The sequence below is a fragment of the Aptenodytes forsteri genome, unplaced genomic scaffold (genome assembly GCF_000699145.1).
Source record: "Aptenodytes forsteri isolate BGI_AS27 unplaced genomic scaffold, ASM69914v1 Scaffold112, whole genome shotgun sequence".
NCBI lineage: Eukaryota > Metazoa > Chordata > Aves > Sphenisciformes > Spheniscidae > Aptenodytes > Aptenodytes forsteri.
In genome coordinates, this window is record NW_008794883.1 from 3,006,185 (window position 1) to 3,033,378 (window position 27,194).

Genomic DNA, 27,194 nt, shown 5'->3' on the forward strand with positions numbered 1-27,194 from the left:
GCCAGTGCCGAGAAGACCTCAGAGCCTTTCCACGCGGATGGATGCGTGGGACCATTTTAATCATGCCCCTCTGCAAAATCCCTGGGCTAAGGCTGTGAGGAGCGGTGTGCAGTGACACGCAGGGATCGTTTGTAGGAGGGCAGCAAAGGGCTGCCGTGCAGCTCTGCCCAAGGTGCTAAGGTTGCCTTCGACACAGAGGATATCCACCTTCAAAGGAAGAGCAAGCCCAGCCCTGATGCTCTATATTCAACTGCATTTCTTTGCTGTTACTCCCTTAATTGCCACTCTGAAACGCTGACAACATTACCTAAAAGTTTAGGACTGCTGGCATTTTCCAGAACACAAAGAAAATCACAGGGAAGTAAATCTGCTTAAAGAGAAGCATCTATAATTTTCAACAGCAGCACGGAGTAACCATGTTGAAAAGTGATGTATGATTACTGTCACAAGTGGTTTGATTGATTATTGATTGCAATCATCTCCTCGCTTCCACGATGAAATTGGCTACAATTCCTTCATGCAGCCCCTGATAAGATGGTGTGCCTCCCGCTCCGGTGCGGTGGGTGCGTGCTGCACCGGATAAATGCCTCTGCAGGCAGAGATACCCCCTGCCACAAGGCACCCGCAGGGCTTTGCCAGGCACACGGTGATCCTGCAGGCTCAGGCGGGCACAGGAGGGGAAAAATCCCCTCCCGGAGCCCTGATTCAGGGCAGCAGGGACCATCCCTGGGGCTCACGCCCCACGGCTCTGCAGCGCTGGTGCCCCCCTGCAGCCACTGCTGCCCCACGCTCCCTGGGGCACCTTCCAGGTTGAAATCCCATGGGAGACCAAGCAAAGACCCACCAAGCGTCGCCCAGCCCAACCGTCCCCCTGGGCATCCCCATACACGTGGGGCTGAGCTCTGCAGGAAAGCTGGGGAAAGCCAGCACCCGCCGTCCTCCCGGGGCCTTCGCCACTCCGCTTTGGGGACAGCAAGGATTTAACCTGTGAGGAAACACCGGCACGTCCACCTCCTTTGGGATTTTACACCTCTCCACGTCAGGAACACTTATTCAGGGACAAAAGTAGGGGAATTCTGGTCTTTTCGACTTCATGACTGGGACAGCTCCTTCCTACTGAGTCAGCTGTTCACTCCTGAAATATCAAGCGATACAGAGTCAGTATTTTATTATGCCACGATAATGCATGGAAATAATCACTAAATAATATGGCATAACAAGGAGAAAGATAAAACCTTTTCTCCCTGAAATGTCAAACGATTGCTGAGTGTTCTTCTTTCTTTTTCCTTCTATTGTGTGTTGATAATTTACACGGAAAACTTCTTCCCATATTAATTGTTGCCGCAAGCCAGCAGAGCAACCCAAATCACTGTTTGAGCACCTAATGCAAGACAATTTTAGCAGGCATTAGGAAACAGAACAGGGCAAACGGATCTGATACTTCCCCTCTAATACCCCAACACCTACCCTTCAAATATTTTTATTGTAGGAATTTCTTAAGTTCTGGGGATTTTTTCCCAATGCTTAGATTAAAGGGACATTTTCAGCAGCATTTTCTTGTTCACTGGAAATAATTTGTCCTTCTATTATGCGGCAAACAAATTGTTGTCTTTCATTCTGACTGCAGCCTGAATTAACATAGTTCTTTGACTTAATTCCAACTTATCAAAAGTAACCCGGTTATAAACAAACATCTTTATTTGTCTGTCACCCTTATCAGATGATGACAAGTACAGTTCTGAGGATCTGCATTAGTTGACAGCTGCTGAAGAGCCTGCAAAGCAAGCACAAAGCGCCGTATTTTACAGTAACTTCAAACTATGTGCGTAACACCAGGAGCATTATAAATAACACAGAATCCAAGCTCATACTGGTCTCAATGCAAACCTTTACACTAACAAAGCAAAGGAAAACTTCGTATCACTTCTTGTTGGCCATTCATCATGTGTCACCTAAGTTTTCAGGTAAGTTTAGGCTCTGTTGAATGCATCACAGGGAGGCACATAGGCTTCATCAAAGCCTTTCATGCTCAGAGAGATGAAGACAACTACGATGTGCCCCGTTTATTTAAGCTATGACCTTCAGACCAACAAGGAGATGACACCGTCACGCGTGGTTGAACAGTACGCATTCAGGAGGGCTAATTTCATATTTTGGTAAGGAAAGGTGCCGTACGCATTCAGGAGGGCTATCTAATTTCATATTTTGGTAAGGAAAGGTGCCATCAGGACAGGCCAGTCACTTTTTTAATATATGTATATATACCTACACATATATATCCATAGAGATGCACATACATATATAAAACATATACACTACATATACGGTATATAGTTTAACTTCTTCCTCAAAATCAAAATGATTTCTCTTAAATCTTTTCCCTGTTCCTGCCCAAATGTGGCATGGGAGGTGCAGTCTCGGTGCCCCTTCAGCCATGTGTTCAGTGCACAGTAGTACATTTAATTACACATGTAAGAATTAATACACCCATTTAACAACTACTGAACTCCAGGTTTTCCTACCACATTTATTTTCATTCACATTGCTAACAAACGCTGCGATAAACAATGGAATAATACCCCATCGATTAAGTATAATTAAGCTTAATAATTGCTTAAACTTGTCATCCATAAATCATGACCAGTAAACCATTATGAACCAATTAATCATTAGTGGCATCATTAAGTATGTTTATTTATAGAGTATTTATAGAAAACCTAATCATGTGGTAGAAAAGATTAATAAGTACAAGCTGGCAAAGGGAGGGATGGGGGAGAGGTGTTGTACAAGAGCAGGGAAGCCTTGAATGAGATCACGTCAGACAAATAACCATAACGCCTCTATTGCATCCATTAGATATTTAATCTATGAGACAGAAACAGGTGGGAGAATCCAATCAAGGTGTCAAGGAAAAATTGCAGCTACTAAAGACTTTGCAACAAACAAATAAAACCCTTAAATTTAAATTTGAGACCGGGATGTATTTATTTGTACTGCGGCAAGTGTCTATAAACCCAAGAGAAATGGTCCAATAATTCGCTGTGCTAAAGACTGCAACAGCACTAAACAAAAGGACGGTGCTTTCCCCCAAAAGCACAAGGTCACAATTTAAAGTCAATAATTGACATTTCCAAAGAAACTAGGGAAATTAAACTCTAAAATATCACTGAAAGAAGAGGCAACGGGAAGAGGCACCTAAGCTGCTCTTTGGCTCCTCGGAAAATCCTAGCATGGATCTTTCCATCTTAAACACCTGCTTATATTTTACCTTTTTTTTTTTTTGTAAGGTCAAGATTTCTTCCTCTAGCCCCTAAACTTGTTCCTACCGATGGGTATTTATTTGAACATCCTAAGGGGTTTAGAACATGAGACTCTAAGTGGAGACAGATTAGGGAGCCAAAGAAATGTATGAATGTTAATGTAATTGACTTTTTTTAATAGACTTTTGAGTTTAAGAAATTAAACTCCTGCTTGGGAACTGGGCTCTGCGAACAAAACAATCTATCCATTGATCCAGCGGTTCACGAGGCTACTCATCACCAAATTAAGACAGCTAAGGAATGGACTGCGTAATGCATACCCGATACTGGCGTTTATTTCAGTGTGCCTCTGGTCTCCTATCTGAATATTTCTTACCGTTATTTATGACATGCCATCTTATTGTCTAAAGACATTTCACTACAGCAGTAGCCCCTTATTTGTTTAACTAGAAATTTCTCCATCACATATACTCTACACAGTTTAAAATAACTACGTTCAGCCTTTAGTCCTGGACCTAGCATGTCTCAGGCCAGTGAAACTTCATCATGAGAAAAAAATTGAAAAAGCAGACTTTAAAAAAAAATCCACTATTTTCTAAGCTTTCTAGCTCTTCTCCCATTAGGAGGACACAAATGCTTGCTTTTAATTTCCATTTTCTACCACCCTATTATTTCCAAATGCATCTTTCTGTTTTTCATGAGAGTAAACAAGAGTATAGTTTTCAATAAGACCAACATTTCCAATCCTCCTGACCTACCAGCCGAGTCCATGTTTTGCCATTAGCCTACAGCATACTGAATTTGTCATCTTGAAAACAAGCAATTCTGCGTACTCTTCCTAAAATTGCAGCAAACTGCAATTAGCCCTGTGGCGAAGGGCAGAACAACCCAGCAGAGATCAAGGCACAAGCGCAGCTGCATCCAGGGGTGCGGCGTCCAGCGCTGCCACGAAGCGCCAAAACTCTCCTTACATTGACAGGCACATTGCCTTCCTTAGCTAAACAAAACTACCAACATTATGAAGTTAAATAGGTCAAACTGGCAATTGATACCTGGTTTATAAATCAGGCAGCTGACATCTGTTAAAGCCAGGGTTCGCAAAGTGAACCCATAAACGTGTCCGTGACCCTGTTCATCACTCATTACTTCGGCCTAAAAACCCAACAGCAGTCAAATAAAAGATGCCTTATCTCTTATTGAATGGTAGTCGCAATTTCCTTGATATTATCAATAAATAAACTTTAGAAATACAAATGTTAGTCACTGATCCAATGCCAAAAAGCTGTCAGCGTTGTATAAATTAGCATGAACATATGTTAATGCATAATTCACCGTTTGCAACAGGGCTTTGTTGAAAAATTGATGAAAATTCATGAAAGAACCTTTCCAGATTAAGTTGCACAATAAACACGTAGCCAGCGGCATTCATAATGTAAAGGTAATAGTTTAGATATACCCTCTGAACATTTTGTATATTCAGAGACCGTACATTAAAATTTTAACCATCAAACCCAAACACTGAATTACAACGCAGCAGCATGTGTGTATAAGTAAGTGGGTGTTTGCGTGCGCGCTGCAGGTATACATTTCCACCGCTTTGCAAAATACTGCTGCTTTCTACAGATGTTTTCTATCTTTGCCACACAATAACGTTCTTCAGAAACATACAGCTTTTGTAGAAGAGTAGAAAACTTTCAGTATTTCACCGAGCACCATATGTAAATAGAAGTGGTAGAAGATGTTCTGTCTAGCCCTATTTACTGAATATTGATAATTGTATTACATTTTTGAGAGAGGAAAAGTAGCTTGCTGCCCCAGCCCATCCAAAGACATACTGAGTTCAAATTATGCCACAAGCAGTAGTATCTAATGTCCAGGCAATGTTAGAAATCCTGAATACAATATCAGAGAGTCTCTGGGAATCTTTATCCCCTTTGAAATAAATTCAGTGCTTGTACTGAAAGTTTTGGGTTGATTTGAAGTGACCTAATTCATTAAATTAATAAAAGAGAATTTGGATCTTTTCCAAAAAAGTTATATAGTATTTCTACTCCGAACAGCTTGTTCATCTTAAAGAGCTATATTTCCATTGACAGAGTTACATGCATTTGGAAAAAACTAATTTCTCTTGCAAATTCAATGACGGGACGTGTATTTCGCCACATTCAACCAACTCCTTGCTAAACTGAGTCCCCAAAACAACTACCTTTAGTCACAGGTGGTTTTGAAGCCCCTTTACAATTTCTTCGCAGGAAGTTGTAAATGGAACTAATATTTTTAAAGACATATTTCTGCCAGTGCATACAGTTAAAAATGAAAGATTATTCATACTAATGGCATAGTCGTGCTCCAGAGGCCAAATGCCTACAGAGACATTATGTTTACCTGGAAGGGCTTCAGATCTAAAAGAACAATACAGGATAGGAGGGGAAGGCAGTCATTCAAACCACAGTCATCATTTGTAAGTGTGTAGTGAATTTATAAAAGCATAGTTGTCTTTTTTTTGTCTAAAAGCATGTTGGAAAGGGGAAAAAACAAATTCTTAGAGTGATAAAAAAAATTAGGTGGGGCTTTCTTGAATTTTCCCACTACTAATCGCGATCTTCAATAGGAAAATGTGCAGAAAACACGTGACGTGTCTCGACTTTATGCTGAAATCCAGCTGCAACAATTGCAAGCCAGTATATTACAACTGTTAAACAATGCCCACACCTTCCCATCCTTGAAGCTGTTATCTTTGATAGGTTGAAGCCACATGATACCAGAGGTGATGGCATTACCACTGAGACCCATTCAGAGAGAAAAAAAACATTATTTTCTTTCTCTGTCTCTCTCTCTCTCTCTGATGGCTTCTGTCCATCACGGTTCACTAGAAGTTCTTCATCCCCAAATCATGCCTCCCTCAGCTGCCAGGCAGCCCCCAGCCGGCATGGCAATTAGCCAGATGTCAGCAGTCCTATTATCTCCATTCCTCACTTCTACATTATTTAGGCGCTGCACGATAAGAAAGAATTACAGCAGAGGATCCCACCAGGACTCCACTTTAGAAACCTGCATGGAGCCTGAAGGAGGGCCAGAAGAGAGACCAAAATGATGCAAAAGTAGCTAAATACTGTCTCCTTTCCTGATGGCACCCAAGTGCTTCTTTAACTTCTCCTTGGGAACAAGAGCAGGTTGGGGAGATTATAAAGGCATAGCAAACAGTTATTTTTTCCTTGTCACACTTCTCTGCAGCTCCACAAACAGCTCTCTGCTTTTTTCCTGCGATACTGGCATAGGAGAGTAACATCTGATAATGGGAGGGCAACAGGCTGCAGAGAGGCACGGAATCATACATCAGATGGAAAATGCATTAAGTTTTGGGGTTTTTTTTTGCATAAAACAAAATATCATACACAGATTTTGAGTTTAAAACCCAAAGGGTTATGATTTGCCATTCCTGGTAGTTTGTTTTATACAAATTCTGCCTTGCCCATCTGGGGAGGGAGCAAAATCCCATACTAAAGACAAAGGAAAACTTTGCATTTCTGCCTACAAAATATGCCTGGTGAGGGTTTTCTTTTGCATACAAAAAAGCATTTAAGCACAGGGGCATGCTAGTTAGTATTTCTGGGTCATCATCTGGGTCATCAATTAATCAGCACTTCAGATGTCCAGACAGGCAATTCATCAGTGGCTTGAGCAAAAGATAGACTGTGGATGGAAAGTAAATATGACAGCAACACTCTGTAAATACTTAGACTATGATTAATACCTAAAAAGTGACTCTCAAAGCGCCTTTCTTCTCATTTTCTCTCTCATACGGAGTCTTTTACAGAGACAAAGAGTCTTCTTTCTTGCCACTGACATCTTACACGCCACCAACAGCTTAAAATAAAGATGCCTCATTTCCCCTCTTGCCTCATTCCATCTCGCGCTTCCCGCTGGAGGACCCAAAGTGCTTTATCAACATTAATGAACTGAACCTCAGGACAGTCCTGTGAGAAAAGCAGCTTTTATTATTATTAATCCTCTTGGGTAGATACGGAAATCGAGGAAGAGAGAAATTAAGTGGTTCGTTCCCAGGCGCAGGCTGTGATCCCGCTCCAGAGGAGGGAGCAGCCGAGCAGAGCTACGTCCCGGCACTGGGAAGGTGGGGGAAAGGGACATGGAAGGGGGTCACAGGGACACAGACAGGGAGCTCCCGGGACCATATACTGCATTTCCAGGTCTTCATTTTAAGCTGAGTCCAAGGCAGCCCGAGCATCTCAGAGGAGCATGAAAACAGTATTCTGGTAGTGATAGGATCTAAAACTCCACATGCTCTGCTGGAAGCCTCCTATCGGGTATCCTTCTCAACTCCGTCATGATGGCTGTTTTAAGAAGTTTTAAGATTTCCATGAGACGCTGGCATTTCAGAGATTTAAATCCAGAGCCCAGTTATCCCATTAGAGCTCCCAAAGGCAGGTTGGGCAGACCGACGTCTTTGTTGAGCCCCCAGCACCAGTAACTGCTGCTCACCTTCTGAAAGCCCCAGCGACACGAAGTCCTTCGTGGTGGGCCATGATGGCCGCTCTCAGAAGAGGAATATAGCCATTGCATGGAAGAGGGGGTGGCAATGAAGGAGGAGGTAAAGAAGATAGGATCTTGCTGCAACTGGAGGGGGAAAATCAGTTCTGGAGAGATAGGAAGTGTCTAAGGGAGGCTGTGTTTATCTTGTCCAGGCTCACAGCCTAGCTAGGACTTGGGCTGGGGCTAACATCTGTACGGAGCTCAGCAAATAAACCCCCATCACAGAAACCTCCGCACTGCGAGAGCTGCGCCGGAGCAGCCTCTTGCACTTCTGAACTCTTCAGCCCAGCAAACCCCTCTTCACCCCAGCATTGCAGATGGGAGCTCTGAAGACCTGTGCGAGGACATGATTTTCTTCTTACCTGTATTTCCATGTTATAGTACTCAATTTTTAGCCTCTCTTGTAGCTCATAGTCCCAAAATAATGCTTATTGATAACACCGCTGCCCCAGCCCCCGTCTCTCCCCAGGGGGAAGCCCCAAGGGCGAGAAGCCATTCCCCACGTGGCATCACACTTCTGAACTCTTCAGCCCAGCAAACCCCTCTTCACCCCAGCATTGCAGATGGGAGCTCTGAAGACCTGTGCGAGGACATGATTTTCTTCTTACCTGTATTTCCATGTTATAGTACTCAATTTTTAGCCTCTCTTGTAGCTCATAGTCCCAAAATAATGCTTATTGATAACATAAGAAAGAAAACACTGGGGAAATAAATGCAACATCTCCTGTGTTGGCTTACTCTATTGTGTCCCTAACTTCATCTGCCATTTACTGTATTAATTGTTCCAGTAACACACAGACCAGCCACGCATTTTGCATTCCAACCTGCTGCCTGCTCTCCTGACAGCACCGTATTTGCAAACACTCAACTAACATGCTTCGCTGTGTTTTGAAAATTCAAAAAAGTGACGGGGAAATAACATCCCATTTCCCGTCTTCTTGCTTACCAGATTTTGACACATTTGATGTGAGTAATTAGTTAAACCTGATTGGTTTGCATTAAAAAGGAAGACAGCTGAACTGCGATCAAAGACATCATTAAATAAGTCAGTTGTTTCTCAACATACCTGAGCTATGGACATCTTCAATTTTTATTTGCTATGACAAGCAGGCAGCACGGTGCAGGGGTTGGAGAGGGACAGACATGGGGACTGTGAGACGGTCCTGAGCTTGTTATCATCTCGGTCACAGGCAAATGCTAAAATCCTGACAAAAATCTCTACATCTCTTAATCGCATCACCTTACATAAAGCTGATGGAGAAGCCCGACATCGTGGAGTTACAGACCACTGAATAAATACAAACCAATCCTCTAGTCCAGGGCATTTAACCATTAGATTTATCATTTTCAGTTAAACAAAAACGTTTCAGATACATACTGCGTAGGTGTATCCATTCATGACAGCCCTTAAAAACTCAAGTGACACTCACAGCGTGTGACAACCAAAAACCATCCTGTTGACCACGTTCGCCCACCAGCAAATTCATCTCCCATGCTGCGGCCGCGGAGCCAGCTGTCCACGGACAGCTGAAAATAATGGGACATTTCACAAAATGCCCTGAGGATCCCTGAACTTTTGCTCAGCGGGACAGGTCTTGCTCAGATCTGCGGAGGCACCAAATGGAGGAGCCACAGCTGAGCCTGCCCTGCCAGCAGCCAGCCCCGGGGGGCACGTTTTTAACACTCCCAGATGGAAAAGCTCTCCTGCTATCTGAAATCCAGCTGCCAGTGCAGCTCCACAGTACATCTGGCTACCTATCCTCAATCAATACGAACCATTATGAGACTGGACTTTAAATGCAATTATCTAAAATATCAATGATTCACATACAACAACTGTCACTTCAGATTACCTATACATTTTATCGTCGGTGATTGTTCTTGAATATTTCATTGAAATGCAGGGGGTGCGGTAGGGACAAGAAGTTACAGGGATGGCTAGAGAGAGAGCGCAAGAAGAGATGACAAATTAGCACAGCCATTAATTGTGGCAGCATCAACAAGCTGCACCGAGGTTTCTTCCCGATGACACATTTTTAAAGCATAAAGATCACTGTGGTCTAATTTGCCAATTCCCTCATGAAAATACCTGCTGAAAAGCATCTATCACGGAGAGAAACACGATTAGTCCTGGCCTGTGCAGCTGCTCAAGTGGCTGACAAAATTGTTGTTAAATAGATTGCCCCGAGCACTGGAGGTGGTGTGGGGAGAAACACGGATGTGGGGGGCAGAAAGCACCTCAGCAAGGTATTGGGGAGAATCAGACAACCTGAAGCATCCCCGACTGATTCTTGCCTCTCCTGCCCTTAAGAACCGCCAAAGAAAACTTTTCCATAATTATTTTGATATTTGGAAAGCTTTTTCCTAAGATCCAGCTCAAACCTTTGCTGGTTAAGCTGGCCTCTAACAGCAGTGTCCCCAGTAGATGGAAAATAACTGGTAACATCCTCTCTACAACAAAATTTTCTTTATTGTAAGATCATCTCGTGCTTCAAACTTCTCCTTCTGCCTCAACCAGCCCAGAGTTTAAACTTTCCCTTAAAGGTCACCGTTTCCCAAACCCCTAAACACTCCCCAGACTGCCGCAGATTGCCTGCAGAGTTTTAAAGTGCAGTGCCCAAACCTGAGCCCTGTTTTCCAGCTGCGGCCTCATCAGTCTCAAGTGGAGAGAAATAACTCCCTCCGCGCACTGCTGCACATGACACTTCAGTTAACGCAGCAATATTTGCCTTTTTCACAACAGCATCATGCTTTTGGTTACGGGATCCACCATCTCCTCCAGATCCTCTTTTGGCAACAGTGCTGTCAAGCCCAAACCTTTGTCAACCTGTACCCATGCTCTTGTAGGCATGAAGCCCCCATCTTCTTCCCTTTATTTCACTTTATCTTGCCAATTTGGTATCATTTCTGCAGGCTATCATTCCAGTATCAAGTCTGGCTCCTTCCTTCCCAGGTTCTGCCCAGGCTGGTGACACCAGATTTGCTAACGGTACTTTCCATTTTGCTTCCTTAGTCATTTAGAAAGTGAGAGTTGGGTTTTATTCCCAGCTTTGTCGCTGACAAAGCCTTTGGGCAAATTGCTTATGGTGTTTCCCTGCTCCGTGAGGGAAAAGAGAAGCTCAGGAATGTGCAAACACCGAGACCCTGCAGCGCGGGACGGGAGCGGCAGAGCCACCTGCGAGCTCCCGACCTGGGAGGAACTCAGCAGAGAACCCAAAGTCCTCTCCTTGCAGCATCTCCACCTGCCCCCTCATTTCTGTGGGCTTTACACTCCCCTGATCGGGCTGCAGCAACCCATTTATTCTGATATAAATGACAAGCCCTAGTATATTTTATACCTTGGCATAAATCTTTGAAGCATTAGACAGCATAGTAAGACTAGCTATGTATACTTCTTATTCTACACAGTATTTCTGTCACAGCTTTATTTAGGGCAATTCTTTTATTAATATTATTATTATTCCACCAGAAAGTTCTTATTTGTCAGAAGAATGAAGTTTCCTAAGATCAGCTGAAAACCTAATGAGCACACACTGTGACATTAATTGGGACGCTATTACCTGTTTTGCTATAAACACTGCTAATATAATAATACACCTCCAAATCTTTCACTTACAGAGAACGTTATTCACATTAATCATTTAATAATTATTGCACAGACGTTAGGATCTTCTCACAGGATCTAATCTTGAAGCTTTTTATTCAGCCTGTACTTATTCAGTGGAGATTTTTCAGTGCAGTAGGTGAAAATGCCTTTAGTGAACTCAAACCACACCATGGGAACGGATTGGTATAGGTGTCATATGGAAAGAAACAGAAAATTGAGAAACACTAAGCTGAAGCATTGTAAACTGCACACTGCGCTTTCAAAATCAGTTATTTATCCAACCTTCATTCCCTAAAATAAAAGCAGACAACTTATTAACATGGCAAAACTATGACTATTGGCTTAGTGCTCATCCCTTGGGAGTTTTGGACTGCAAGACCAGAAAAATCAGACAAGATGCTACAGGCACATGAATATATATAATTTTTGCAGAAACTCCAAGCTGTAGATGTGAACATGGTCACAGGGGGGGACACCTGTGCCACAGCCCACCCTACCTGTGAGCAAAATTTGCAGATTTTTGTAAATGGCCTCTTTAACAGACTGGCATATGCATTAGCAAGTCATCTGAAAGTACCACAGCTGTTTCACAGCTTCTTTCTTTCTGTTGATTTTTTTTTCCTTCTTCAAAACAAAGAACTATTGGACTTCATTTCTCATGCTCAGGCCAATTTGCAGAACACAAAACAGCTCTTCAGATCCTTAAAACAATAGCTCTCAGGTCCATCCCCTCTCTCCCCTCCCCTTACATCTCTCTATACTATAAAGAACCCATTTTACAGCATAGGAAGCGTCGACATCCCGGGAGCAGGGAACACGCGTGGGGCGATGAGGGACTCAGGGACTGAACCCAAGACCCCAGTCCACAGGACAACACTGAGGAGCAAGGGAGCAGCATCTCCCAGAGGCTTAGGACAGCCCAAAGACCCTGAGGAATTTAACTGCCGTGGGGATACACGAGACCCGGAGGAAAAGCACATCTTAAGGCTTCTTGCAAATGTCACCTTTTCGATTAATGGTGAAACTTGTCCCCATTCCCGGCAGTGGCAATACTCCCATCACCTTCTCTGCAGCACAGTGTTGCCCAGGACCGGGCAGTGCCAAGACGCCAAGGATCAGGGACGCTTGGGTCAACAACCACCACAGGGTAAACCGAGCAATTATCGTGCTGACAAAGAAGGAACAAGGAAAAACTCCTACAGCAGCAGAATAGCCCCTAATTGCCTACAATTACCTACGTGTGCACATATGGTACGTTTAAGCCCGACACAGCCCACTCAAAAGCAGCCCCGGTGCTCATCCAAGTTAGCAGATCTCTTTCCTCCAGGTCAGTGAGCAAAACAGAAATGACTAGTATAGGATTGTGAAAACCTAATGCCGTATCTTGAGTGTATAATGTAGCTTCACTAATGGAATAGGGCTGGGGAGGAACAGCTCTGTGCTTTCAGTTAATGTGTCAAACATATTTGCTCAGGAACAAGTGATTACTACTTTTTGGCATCTTTGCATTTGAGCTGTGCCGTGGGGCTCCCAAGCAGAACGGGACGGGGTGGCTCAGCGGACAGCAAGCTCGGGAACCGTGCTGCAGGTCTGCCAGCAATTCACGTGCGCCCAAACCCCCCAGATCCCTTCTGCAGCAAAGCATCACAGACCAGCCCCAGGTTTATGCACGTGAATTAATCCCTTACTCAGAAGCACCTGCCCAGCCTCTACATCAAACAAATTCCCTCTACGCTTTTTCTGACAAAATAACGATCTTCCTGGGATACCTTTTCCCAGTCACTGCCACTGCATACATCCTATGCCACCCAGCTATTTTTTCTCTCTATGGCTGAAAGAATAAGAAACGGTTGGCGGATCTACCGTCAGCATGTTGAGAAATTCGCTGGTCTATCGCTAATGGCAGGCATCAGAGGAAACCGGGGAGATGCTGGCAAGGTGTCAGAGAGGGATATCGTGAGTATGTGCAAGTGGAAACAGCATTCAAATCTAGATAGATTGATGCAGTCGCTGTTGCATAGAGAACAGACTGGGATCTTGCAACTCTAATTTAATTTACTATCCTCCAAAACCTAGAAGGTGCCAGCTTGTCAGCCAAGCAAGTATTTGACAGTGGTACCTAGCTATAAAGCAGTACGTAGTCTTCCAGACCTACATGAATCAGCCCTGGAGAAATTCAGCTGCAAAGAGCAGATAAAGGTGGAAGAATTCCTGCCTGTCTCAGGCGCTTTCATACCTGGATCGTCTCTGTCCGCTGGATACTGATTCCAGGAGCTGGGAATCCTCTCTCCCCACTTAGAAAGGCTAATGTGGGAAAGGATTTACATAAATGACAGATTCTCAATAATAAAGAGCTGCACTCCCACAGAAAGGCACCGTACGACAGGCACGTTACAGGCATGTTACCTGTCGGCACCAGAAGGAAATCTGAATTAAGCAAAAAGCTCACCAAAGCCTGGTAACCAACAAAGAGCAGACCACAAAAATGAATTTTTTTCTACCATTTCAAAGGAAATTACAATAAAATAATTTTTCACTTAATTATCTGACACCTAGTGACAGAATGAATCCTCAGTGTGAAACTGTGAAGGCCAGAGGTCTTACTGCAGGGATGAACTCGGCTGCTGGAGACACCTCAGAAGTCTGCCATTAAAGTGGGGAGGATGAAACAGCAAGGTTGTATGTATCCGTGAGGAAGATGGAGAAAGAAAGATACTTTCAGGTGCTCAGAAATCTCCCCAAGGCCTGGTTAATAGGAACACAGAAATCAGAATATGTAGGAATTTATGCCTCCGGGGCCCCAACATACCTCCCCAGAAGTATACGATGTACCAAGCCGTGCTGTGCATATAAAACTTCAGGCAATATCACGTCAGTGCAGCCAGGCAGCAGCAAGGCCCCTGCAAGCATGCTGCAAAAATATTACACCATTACACACAGCAGGCAGTATTTTCTGTCCTCCTCTCTGCATCACAAGCTTGGATTAAATAATCTTTATCTGTGAATAACTTATCATTGGGCTGAGCTTTCCAAATAGTTTACGTTTGTCACAAAAGCTTGAACTACATTAACTCAAGGAAGAAGAGTACAACCTTGGCCCCTTTGCCTTTTCCAGCAGCCCAAAGGCCCTGGCAGCCACTCAGGGCATCGGTTACCTCCAGTTTAGCTCTTCAGAGCCAGGGAGCATTCGTACCCACATCACCCATAAAGGCACCAAATCTGTCACAACGACGGGGATATCTTTAGTCTTTCCTACAGACACTATTAACTTTATGTAAAATATAGTATATTTAGTGAGAGAAAAGGACCATGTCGTCGAATAGAGAGGCAGGAGGGTTGTCACCAACCCCTACTTCGCTGGGAGCTCAAGGAACCCCTTGAACACAAGAAGGACCCACCATCTGCAGACAGGGTTTACACAAGAAGGACCCACCATCTGCAGACAGATGAATGAAGTCCCATCTTGAAAGTATGCCTTAATATGCTAATCCATATACGTTGCGATTATATTTTGCTTTGTTTCTATTTAGTAGCCACCACTGGACAGAGATCCTACGCTAGGAAAACAGCATGCAAATATCATCTATAAAATGGAGCCGTGAATGCTTTTCCTTTGGTTTCAAGGGCAATAACGCACTCCCACGACAGCACTGAGCATTTAATGATCTTAAGTGCTGACACTTCGGAGAAGAGGATCTGGCAAGCAGAGGTTAAATCGCTTGCCCACGGCCACGCTGCAAGTCAGCTTCAGAGATGGCAAAGTTGGATGCCATAAGACTCCAGTGCTACCCTCCTCCTCTAGTGCCTGGGCTCTCACGGCACGCCGGAGAAACCCTGAAACAAGCGCCACTGCAAGTGCCTGCTAATTCTCTGGAGGAGTCTTGAGCTTCACTTGAACTGTTGCTGGCAATTTAATGGTATCAAACACAAATTAGACTTTTTCTCATGCGAGCAGCTCACTTTTCCTTCTTCCATCCCATTTGAAAGGCAATACTCCATCACTACAATTCAGGTCAAAACCAGTCTTCATAATCCAGAGTAAATGGAGTAACTTCTCCTTTTAGGATGACCATATAAAAGCTGGGAAGGATTTCTGGTAGTCCAGAAATGACCACCTCCAGGTCTGACAGCAACCAGAGACACAGACCACTGCTGCAGCACCCAGCAGGTGGAGCTGGAGGCAGGAAGGCACCTCTCCAAACTGGAGAGATGAGCTGGAAACTTCACTGCAACTGAAGGACATCCTAAACCTTGCCTTGGGAGATGCAATGCCTGCAAACAGAAGGGGACAGATCCAGATAGAAATCAGGTCCACCTAGGACAGGGGAAGAAGTCCTCTCCAGGACTGGGAGATGCCCTGCAGCCCATGCTTTCTGCTGTCTGTCACCCACAGTTAGTGGCACCTTGCACCGCTTACAGCACCAAGAGCCCACCAGGAGATGTGGCTCCAACTCTCCCATTGTCTTGCACAGAAAATACAGTCCCAAATGTTCAAAATCCCTTCTTTTGCATGCTGCTCAATGGGATTCTTGTAAATTGGTTTCCAGTGGAATTATGGTTGTTTCTTCTGACAGTCTTTTATATTTTAGATTTCTCTAGTACAACACTCAAAGAGACCTCAGAACGTGCTGGTTTGCACATCCCCATCATTCAGTTGTCACTTGCTCAGGCATAAAACTGTAGCAATTCCATCTGGGAGTGCAATTACGTTCTGTCCCTGAGCTTATACACAACTTCAAGAGTCTGAAGGTGCTTTAGTTTCACAGTATGAAGAATATTTAAATTATTTTTTTCCTGGCAAAAATCCATTATTGTATCATGCATGACATCTGTAAAACCATTTTCTTTTATTTTACTTTACATTAAGCCTTAAGGGCCAGCGCCTCCTTCACAAAATGATAAATTCTATAAATTAAATAGGAAGAAGCAAATTTCTATGTAACAAATCACATCCTAATTTGCTAATCCATTACTACCTAGTCAGGGATTCTCTGTTCCAAGTCTTCATTTGTAATTCATGAATATTTCACAGGCACCCATGCATTACCAGAGAAACGCTGCGCAGCATTGTTTGCAGACGTTTTACAGGCATCGACTGTGCACGTAGGATGGAGAAAAATAAAAGGTGTGTTGTCTTTCTGCCGAGTCGCTGAAAGGAAACCGGAACACTTGCTCTCTGTCACCTGCAATGATACTCCTCAGCACGGAGAGACAGGAAAACTAATGACAATTATGATAGTATTATACTGTCACTATATACAGGGCACACATTACAGGTGGAAAACCTCCTACTGAAGCGTAGCAGTAATCACCGGTAAAGTGAGCAGGTGTTTGTAGGGATCTCCCATCAACAAAACCATTCTCTTGTCAAAGAACTAGTGTTCCCTGTAATACGTTCCCCAGTTCGTGGCTTAGCCCACTTTTCAATATCACAAGCAACAAGGCCACCTACCACTTTCCCAGGCGAGCTGACACGAAAGCATCAGGGGGAAAGTCTGGCTACCAGCCTGCAGCATTATTGCAATGCTTTTCACTTTTAGCAAAAAATACAACATAGGAATTTAATATCGACTGTGCAGGTCTGGTAAAGCCCATCCTGTGCAGCAGTCTGCCTCCAACAGCTGATGGTGCTTGACAGTTCAGAAGAAGCAAGGGGAAAGAAATCCTCATGGCAAGCAAATTACAGCATAACCTGCTGATGAGAGTCCCAGGGAGACTGGCAGAGCGTTCACGTACATCACTACCCCCGCAGGGCAAAATGCCTCTCGTCCGTAAGGGTCCCCAAGTCACATCCACAGCGACCGGCGCTGGGCTAAGCTGCCCCTCGCCTGGAAAACCTGGGCTCCTCTTGGAAGCTCCGTGCACCTTTTGGCTTGCTGCACCCTCCAAGATTGTCTCACTGCTCTTTTTGCGGTGGGAAACCAATGTGAGCAGCCCTGTACTTGGGAATGACCCTGCAATACCGAGCCAGATTGCATCGGGGCAACTGAGAAAACACCACGCAGACGCCGAACAGATTTTGTATTCCCAGGCAGTTGCCACCAAACATGAGTTAGGACAGGGATGCAAGTGCTATCTCTGAAAATACTTCAGGAACAAGGCAGACCAAACAACACAACTCATCTCAGAGTCCAACCTGCTCTTTTTTTTTTTTTCTCTTTTGTGCAAGAGTGGCTTATGCCGGCTGCAGCTACATCCCAAATCCTGGACACACACGTTGCCCTCCCCAGCATCTCTGTATCCCCAACGCTGAGCATCCCCACCCCACCAGCTCTTGTCTCTCCTGACACGAAGCATGAATTCTGGCACCTTGAATACCATCCTCCTAAAGTGTACTGCTGCTTTTTTTTTTTTTTTTTTTAAAAAGCTGTTTGAAATGGTTGGCTTTGATCAAGATTTCAAAAATACACTGAGCATCTGATGACACCTATTACCACTGCCAAGGCCAGTCTTTATTCTTGCTGAAGTTTGTGGGCCCTTTATTATTGTCTTCAGAGGCAGCAGAGAGCATAATTATGTCCGTGCCGGCTCTCAGCATCAGCTTCTGTCCTCCAGCTCCTCTCTGCTACTCCCTCTTTTGATATATCTAAATGTCCAAACAATTGCAGACCGGGTTTGGAGAGGAGACATTTTCATCATGAAGCTGACATGCACGACCTTAAGGAAAGTCTTTATAGTGAACCAATTGTAAGTAAATACTGGAATTTAAACTGATGAGAAACAGATTGTGTGTTGCCTGTCAGAGCCCCAAAGGCCACATAATAAATGGCTAGGTAACAACGGCTCCGGCTCATTGAAATGCAGACGTTATTCGCTGAAATTTCATATGCACGGCTTACTCTCCACTGCCTCCTTAACAGATGTCAATGAATCAGATATACATGCTCAGTGAAATGAAGTGCAAATACCACTGCAAAAATTAGGGGGAGGCGGGAAGGGAGGCTCAGCCCTGCACATCCCTCCATGCCTCCTGGCTCCAGCAAGTCTGTGGTCCTGCCCCGGCCCTGCAGCCCCCTCCTGCGCTGCCCAAGCAGGAGATGCTCGCATGCACAGTCCACGCAGACGCACCCAAAAGCTTATCTGGTTTTAAGTTTCATATAAACTCATCAAGAGATATTCTAAAATCAGACTGCCACGTGGTTGAAAAAGGAGAACATTTTATACCTACGCATCCCTGAGACTCAAAGCCCCCAGGATGATTTCTGCCATGAAATCTTAAAGTATCAGGATACACTTTTTCACCAAGGGATGTTGAAAGTTGAATTATTCAGTGTTGTGACTAAAAAATCAGTGCAGGGCTCCAGGCAAGCCTGTGTGCCACCAGCAAGGAGATGCTGAGCACGGGAGAGTATTCCCTGTGCCAAGCACCATCTGAACCAGGTATAAAACACACCATTTCCTTCTTGCCCTGTCCCTCCGTTCACTCTGGTTTTTCACAGCTTGCTGGAACGTATCCCAGACTTAGAGCCCTCCATGCATTATAGAACAGGTTTCTTTAGGTCCAACGTGATATCTCTTCATTGAAGCCAATGGCTAGGCATTAATTCACACCGGCAGAGAACCTGGCAGTATATTTAGTTTCCATTATGTGATTCGACTCCTTGCGTTCAAACATCAAGAAGTTCTTTTCTGAAGCTGCTATGAAATGCCTTACCTTTATATAACTCTTGAAAGGAATATCCTCAACTTAAATATCACCTATGTGTTGATCTAAAATTGTTTAACTTAATAGAACAAATACCACCTAGTTTTGCCATAATTGAAAGCAAATAGAGGGGAAAACACCTCCCTCTGTGTTTGCTTTTCTGCATTTGAACAGATTTGCTGCATACTCAGTTTCACGGTTCTTCCAAGCATCACTCAGTAACTTTCTCTCCCACACTCCTCACTGCTTCGAGGGGATTCAGATCCCTTAACACAGTAAGAAAACATAACTGTAGTAATTACCAGTGAAAGCTGAAGGTTACTAAATACTTCACAAATTGTAAATGCTAATGGAGATGAATTTCAAATGTGAATTTGACTGTAAATCAGGATGAGTCCCTCCAGCATACTCACATAGCAGCAGAGCAGGACCAAAGGATGGGCTACTGGTGAAGGTTTCTGCCTGAAATACTTGCTGTGTGATGGAGGACAAGTCTCACCTGGCCACAAACAGCTCTGCAGGCAACGCAAGGAGGTCTTGCGGGTGACCACGGATTAGAGGCAGGTGGCTCCGGTCTCTACCAAAGCTGCTGCTTAAGAGTGACAGGGCACAACCTGTGTGCCTCAGGACACGGCTGCAAAACCACCTTCATCACACAACCCCATCCTGGTGCTGCCCCGTGCTCCTGCTGACCGAAACACGGTGCGACCACCTGGCAATCCCAACCATGGAAATCATCCCCGTGACTCCAGACTTGCTTTTTGGCTGGGCTAGTTTCATTTAGCCCAGAAACCAAACAGAAAATAAAGCCGCTTCTTAACAAAATAAAACCTTGTTGAGTTTGTAATCCTTGCCTTGAAATTATAGAGCATTTCTTAATGAGCTTTTACAGGACTGATGTCCTGAGTCAGAGATTCACCATTCACTTCAGTCACTTCACTCCCACTGCTCTTACGTTATAAAATTGCTCTTATTGGTACACAGCCTAAGAGCACCACCCAGGGAGGCATCTATGAAAGTCTACAACTCTCCATAGTCACTCTTACAGCCCCGAATTTACTGCTACCTCACGCAACGCTGGTGTTTTACCACCTTTGTTGTCATAAAATATTTTCATGGTGATTAAGGAATCTGACAACGTACCATAAAACCCATCATTTAAGCTAGAGAAACCCATAAAAAAATCTAAGTGATTAAGGCGTATTGCTTGGAGGGGGGAGGTCACCCAAGCTCCCAAGCTGGACGGGTGAGTCCCTGGTGCCAGGAGCATCCCCAGGTCTCAGGCTGCCGCTCGGACCGAGGTGCGCAAGAAGGGTGAGTGCCCCTCACCAACCGTGTTTTGAAGTCGTTCAGCTTTGCACAGAAAAATCTCAAGGTTTGATGGTCCAGAGGGAATGAGAGCTGGAGTGTAACTGTAGTCCTCTTTCGGAGAAGGAAGGAAAAGGCAGTCCCAAGGCTGCTCCAGGAATTGTTAATAGATTTTTATAAAATGCCAGTTTAAGGCACACTGTAAAAGCAATTTGTAGTTGTGATGCCAGGGACAATCTGTCCAGCCCTTAGAAATCTGCAGAGATTTGGGGAATAGAGGCTCCTAGTACCCTGGGTCTTTGGGGGTTTAATATCTATTTTGGATCCTGGTGCCTAAGCCCCACTTGAGACACACACAGCCCAGTGTGATGCACCCCGCAAACCTCAGCCTGGCTCCTGGGATGCTCCGGGGCTCCCTGCATGGCACACGGCCACCCCGGTGCTCCCCACGGCACCCCGGGCTCCCCACCGGGTCTGCCTGCCAGGGCACAGCCTGGGGACAGGAACCATGTCTCAGCTCCGCTCCTCTGGGACAGCGCTGGGAATTGGTCCAGATTCCCAAACTCTTGGAGGTTCCTGGTTCCCGGGGAGGGTCTGGAGCTCTCCTGCCTAAAGCACGTTCTTAAACCACCGACTGATGGGCACAGAGCCCAAACAGCAATCAGCTGGGGGCCTGTTGGCCTCAGGCAAAAGAGACATAATTTCAGTACGTGCTCTTCTCCTGGGTTTCCCTGCTCATTTTGAGACAAAGAAACGTGCTTATTGCAGGGCCGGGAAATGTGGTCAGACTCTGCTGTCAGGTACAGGGGGTGAATTTGGGAGCGGACCCCTGCAAGTCGCCCAGCCGCAGCGGAGCAGACGCCAGCCTGCTACTCGCCTCCTTCTGTGCTCCTGCGGCAAGAGATTCACTTCTTGATGCTGTTCAAAACTTTCCCGATAGGGACACAAATGATCTTAAATCCTCAGGCAGATCACAAGGCTTACATTTTCTAATCCTATAAGGAGATATCCAGAATAATTTTGACATAGTTCAGGAGGTCCTAGTTCAAAGTCTTCAATGCACCTATTAAAGAATATCTGAGACTTACAAAGCCAAATGCACTTGGGTATATTCAGAAAATTCCGTATGTGCAGCTTTAACAGTTCCCAGATGATGTTCCCCACAAGTACTGAAACTCGGATAACCACCCTGTTGTGGCAAACAGGAACTACTCTTCTTCGTCTTTTCTGCCTCCGGTACAATATGAGCAATACCATTTTTCAACCTCGTTAAAAGCTGCTTTTATATAAATGGCTGGATCTATTAGTATATCTTAATTATGGCATCCTGAGCTGCTCTTAGCCTCTTGTGGGACAAAAATGTCATGATTTATACTATACTAGCAATGATATTTTTACATTAGTAAGCAATTAAAGGACTAAACAGCACCCACGGGAAGTCTAGAAAATCTTGGAAAGACCACCATCGTTCTGAGTTATATCTAGTTTAATTGTATTTACAGAAACCTTATGAAAGAATAATAACTTGTCAAAATATTTGCAGCGTTCAGAATAAATGTGTGTATAAAGAGCAGCATTAATGGCTTGAATTTATGATAAAAGGAAATCATAAAGGGGAAAAAAAATGGCCCCTGATAAGGTCACAAAGAGAAGATGATCACAGGGCTTTAGATTTGTCAGCCTGGATTGTTAGAAAATGTGGGTCATTTTCAGGCAGGTCTTTGCTAGCAATGCAGAGATGACAGGTGTCATCATTACAGCTTGTATTTTTAATGTTATTACAGCAATGACGGCTGTACCGTATTAGCTGCAGCGATGCTCTGACTGCGGCATACATTCGTGGGGACAGGCTGGAATCAAAGCTGGCAATATTTTCCCAGAAAGGCACGGCGCACGGGGCAGATGCTCCTTCCTCTTGTACGGGCTTCTGCACCTCCCAGCAACGAGATGTAAAAAGCTCAGGAAAGGTATCAGACTGTTTTTCAGATGTCTCATAGAGTATCAATGAAAAAAAGAAGTCATAGCCAGACTTGGGCATAGAAACGAAGGAATCCTTGACTGGTTACAGAACTACAAAAGGATTTCTTCTGCCATTGAAACCCCTGGGGGGGAAGGGGCAACCATTAGAATTGCCAGGCAGTGGGGTTTTGTGTTCAGTAAGCAGTCCAAAGACATGCCAGATGAACACAGTTAGGAGGTTTGGGTCTGTGCTTGCACAATCCAACTCCCAACAATGTAACAGAAATAAGCTACGATCCGCTACCCCAAGAAAGTGTAAAACTCAAAGCACCTGGAAACATTTGAGGGTTGTCGCCAAAAAGCCCATTTTTGTACTCTACGAGACAGCCATCTCATTGCCTTGGGATCCTCTGTGGGACCAGTGTGCTCCTGCCATGGGGCAACCTTTGCTCAGGTTGCTCACTGGCGGAGAAATTAATCCAAAAGCAGTAGGTAAAACAGGACGTGGATGCGGCGCTGCTTCTCTCCCTTCGCCTGTCCTTTGCTCTCAGTCCCAGTGCTCCCACGGAGCCCAGAAATGCCGACAGAGACTTGGGAGCCAGGCTGGAGAGGGCTCTGCGAGGCTTCATGCTGGGCAGTGAGAGAGGAAGGAGGAGGGTGGGCACGCAGGCACACACCCAGACCCACTCCCCATGTAGGACATCCCTGTTCACCATCAAACCTAGATGTCTTCCTGCACCGCCTGGGTGGAGGGGGAAATAATTTTCAACCTCGTATCTATAGATATACATATTTATTTGTCATCACTTCATGGGCACTAAAACCTCAGAAATTTGGTCCCAAGAGACCAAATTCACTGAGTTCTTAGAAAAAAACATCGGCAACTCGCTGGGAATACACAAGGCGACCTGCTGCCTTGGCTCCACGCATCTTGCCATCGCATCCTCCGACCATCACCTGCCTGGAAAAGAGACTGTCTTTTTCTTTTCCTGGGATTTCTGCAGCCTTCCCAAGGATCGAGGATAACATTTTATTATTATTCTGAAACAGAAATGTGCTCTTACACGAGAGGTTAACAAGGTTTTAAAACCACTCTGCTCATCTTCTGGTACAAATGTAAAACAAGCCATTTCGACTGATGGTGAAAATGTCACCTCTTGCATGAATTATGGGGCTCACACCTTCACAGCAAGAACAAAACTGTTACTCCATTGCGTGCCTTTCCAGATAAATGAAATTCGTCCAGTCTCCTCTGAAGCATTACACATCCTTAAGTAGAAATACTAGAGTAAGACTAAAGACGTGGATCAGTGTTTAGTCCTTCCAATTAAGTATCACAACCTTGATTTTATCACTCTAATGGCAGTTCAAGGAAAACTTGGAAGGCCAGTTAGACTTATTAAGTACATGTAATCTAAATAAGCTCCCGGTTCTCTGCTCCTCATAACCAATCCAGCTGAATATTCACTGTCTGGTGTTCCCCAAAATGATTAGTTTGTTCAGGTTAGCTCATATATAAATGTCAATGTAGTCAGAATAGCTGTCCTTTCCCTTTTAGCCTTCACTTTATCCTTTCATGCCTATCTGCGGCAGCACAGAGCAGTGCAAGAGGGTTTCGCTCGCTCACATTGCTGTAGCTCTGCTAATCAGTGGTCTAATGGTGTGCAAGAGTTCAGTGAATCAGAATTCTTCTTAATTAGTTTTTTTGCTCCCTCCGCGATGGAGGTGCAACTCCAATGAAAAATAGGTTTTAATTATTGCAAGTTTCCTATTGAATTTAATTAGTCATGCGGTCGGAACCCCACACCTCACTCTAAAAAATTAGAGCTATTGGTTTCCTAAATGAATGGCAGTAAATATCGCTGCTAAAAGGAAATGCTTTCATGGAAGAAGCGATGACCCTCATAATTCAGTATGCAAATCACAGAAAAAAGCAATACCCACTTTCCTCATCAATCTTACATATCCTAAGAGGCGTAACAATATTATATCTAACTACCAATGCGTATGGAAAAAATAACGGATCGAAACAGGTGATGTTATAGCAATGGTACCAAGAGTCCCATTAATAAAAAGCAAAGAAGAAAAGAATAAAAGATGTAAAACTTAATACTTCTGCTGTAGAAACGGGAAACAGGGCATCAAGAAATAATCTGGTCAGACTATCACGGATTATTTGGGTTGAAAGGGATTTCTGGCAGATGAGTAAATCTGGACCCGGGTTCTGCGGCACGATAGCCCAAGCTGTCTGCAGGCAATGGATTTGTGAGCCTTGCATACCTGTGATGATACATTTCTTCCGTGTTTTGGTATCTTAATTCCCGACTTTGCGTAATTTCCCAGAAGATACAGAAACTTCAAAGGACACTATCGAAACAGGGTTGAAAGGGATTTCTGGCAGATGAGTAAATCTGGACCCGGGTTCTGCGGCACGATAGCCCAAGCTGTCTGCAGGCAATGGATTTTTGAGCCTTGCATACCTGTGATGATACATTTCTTCCGTGTTTTGGTATCTTAATTCCCGACTTTGCGTAATTTCCCAGAAGATACAGAAACTTCAAAGGACACTATCGAAACAGCTTTTCACAAAACAATGTTTGCAACCAGACTGAATTTGTTTCTAAAAAACTTCCCTTTAATTTTTTTCTGGATGCATGTTTAGTAGAGAACTAAATGACTGAACTGCATGAATGAATAACGTCTTCGTATAAAAGACTGAGGTTTCAAAGTACAAAGCCATGAATCTGAAAACTCGTGCATGTGAAAAGACGAACGGGGAACGCAATTACTATTTTTGCAGTTCGTATATCTATTCAATTTGAGGTTCCTTTGAAATATTTGAAATACTAGGAAATAATGAATACATTCAAGCAATTTTAAAATGGTACTGAAAGTGCTGCAATACATAAATATACATTTACATGCATAGGGCATCTGTGCATAAGATTTCTCAGCTAAATGGGAAACATAACTGTTGACTGCTTCTAAATATATATGAGTAACATATGCAATCACAACAAATGCACGTACAGAATAAGTAGGTATCTAGCATATATTTTGCAACGGAGTCTTGCAAAATTGCCTGTTCTTCTGAAAATCAGCCGCAGATCCCCAAAAGCTTTAGAAATGAGTGTATTTTTACTGCATCTGTATCTTCTGGTGGCCAAAATACACGGAGAGAAAAGACGGCTGCATGACTTCCATCCAGTCCCTTGAGGGAGGGTGCACGGCCGGCGGCTGGAAATGAAAACCCAGCTCCTGCTTCTCATGAGCAGAGCAAATGTTACGTGGCACCATCGAGAGACGATGGATATAGATGGACTCCTCCAGCGGCTTTATTTATTCAAACAGATTGAATATCCAGAGTGGAAACAAATTTCCTACAAAGTCTATCTTCTTTTGGTCCTTTGCCAGGCAATAAAAATCATACAAATAGTAGGAATATAATCATGTTGATGTCCTTGACTACATGACAATTCTCACCAGGCACAGCGGTAAGTCGGTTAAAATTTAGAGCACTGAGCGGGCCCACAGATCCCATCTAAACTTCGGTCCTAGTGCAGTTACAGAATGGCCTTATTTCATTCAGGCTACAAAAGCTGGTCGTGCCACCACTGCAGCCACTGGTACTGTAGCATGACTGGTCATGAGACAAGTGTCCTGAACAGTGTCACTTTTTTTTTTCCATTAGAAAATGCTTTTTATATGATAGTGTGAATGTATCAGTATCAGAAACGCTCACTAGAAAGTATGAATTTTTAATGAAACTCCTATTATAGAAGATTTTCAAGTCCCAGTATGCATGGTCAACATAGGAAAGAAAGAAAGAAGAAAAAAAAGAATTTAACTCATAAAATGTAGTAATTTAGACTCTCATCTAGGATACTGGAAAACATCAGGTTACTTGAACCATATCTTTTGCCTTTGGATATATACATACATGCATTTGGTGTTGGATGGAGGTAGTCCATAGATCTCAGGCTCTGTAGGCTGAAATCGCTGTTTGTCTCTGAATCATCTCCCTTTGGGGATGATTCTGAACCTGTTTATAACAGTATATATATGGGTAATTACTAAGATGAGATAGCTAGACTTATCTTCCTTTAAAAGAAAGATCTTTTCTTCCAAAGAAACACTGTCCTCAAGAAAAAAAAGTCTCTATCTCCAGTGCTCTGAGAGAATGGAAGTGTTATCCTTATCGCGGCAAGTAATTACCACTACCAGAATATGCAGCCCTTACATTTTCACATAACAGCACATGTACATCAACCACAGCCATCTCTATCCACAAAAGCATCTTCTCAACCTGTAGACGGCTGAGATAAGACCTTTTTAGCGACTCTGCACTAACGTAGCTGCTTTGAAGTGGACGAAAACTTTGGTTTTGGCTTCGACAGGGTACGCGTACCTGCTGTGTCTCTGCAGCAGGATCTGACCATGGCTGAAAGGCAGCCTCGGAGGGGCAGGGTGGCACGTGAGCTGTCACAGACCAGCAACCCCCATAACGAACCTGGCTTTAAACGCGTCTTCGCTTATTAGCCCAGCCAACCGGCATGGGATGGCGAGTGAGGCGGTGAAACCATCAGTCCTCACGCGCCGCACCATGATTAAAGAGCAAAATACTGTTTTTTCTCCTCCATGAACTAACAAGGAAAGGTCCCAGAGCCCACAGAGCTGGCCCCACCGATGTGCACCTTCACGCTTGTCTGTTCAGACCCTGGGGAAAAGCCGCCCTGCTGCCCATCGGTGGCTGGGTCCTGCGCTGCTGAATGCAAAGGAGGTTTTAGCACAATCCCTTTTGAAATTTCTGTGTAATCTCAAATACGAATAATCAGGGAGTGATTTAATATCTGGTACGCTGGGG

At 44.2% G+C, this 27,194-nt stretch overlaps 1 protein-coding gene across 1 annotated transcript in view; it reads right to left on the reverse strand.

Moving 5' to 3' along the window:
• DCC (DCC netrin 1 receptor) overlaps positions 1 to 27,194 on the reverse strand; it is a 590,042-nt gene that overhangs the window by 470,711 nt on the left and 92,137 nt on the right. The gene's annotated exons all lie outside the window — the stretch shown is intronic.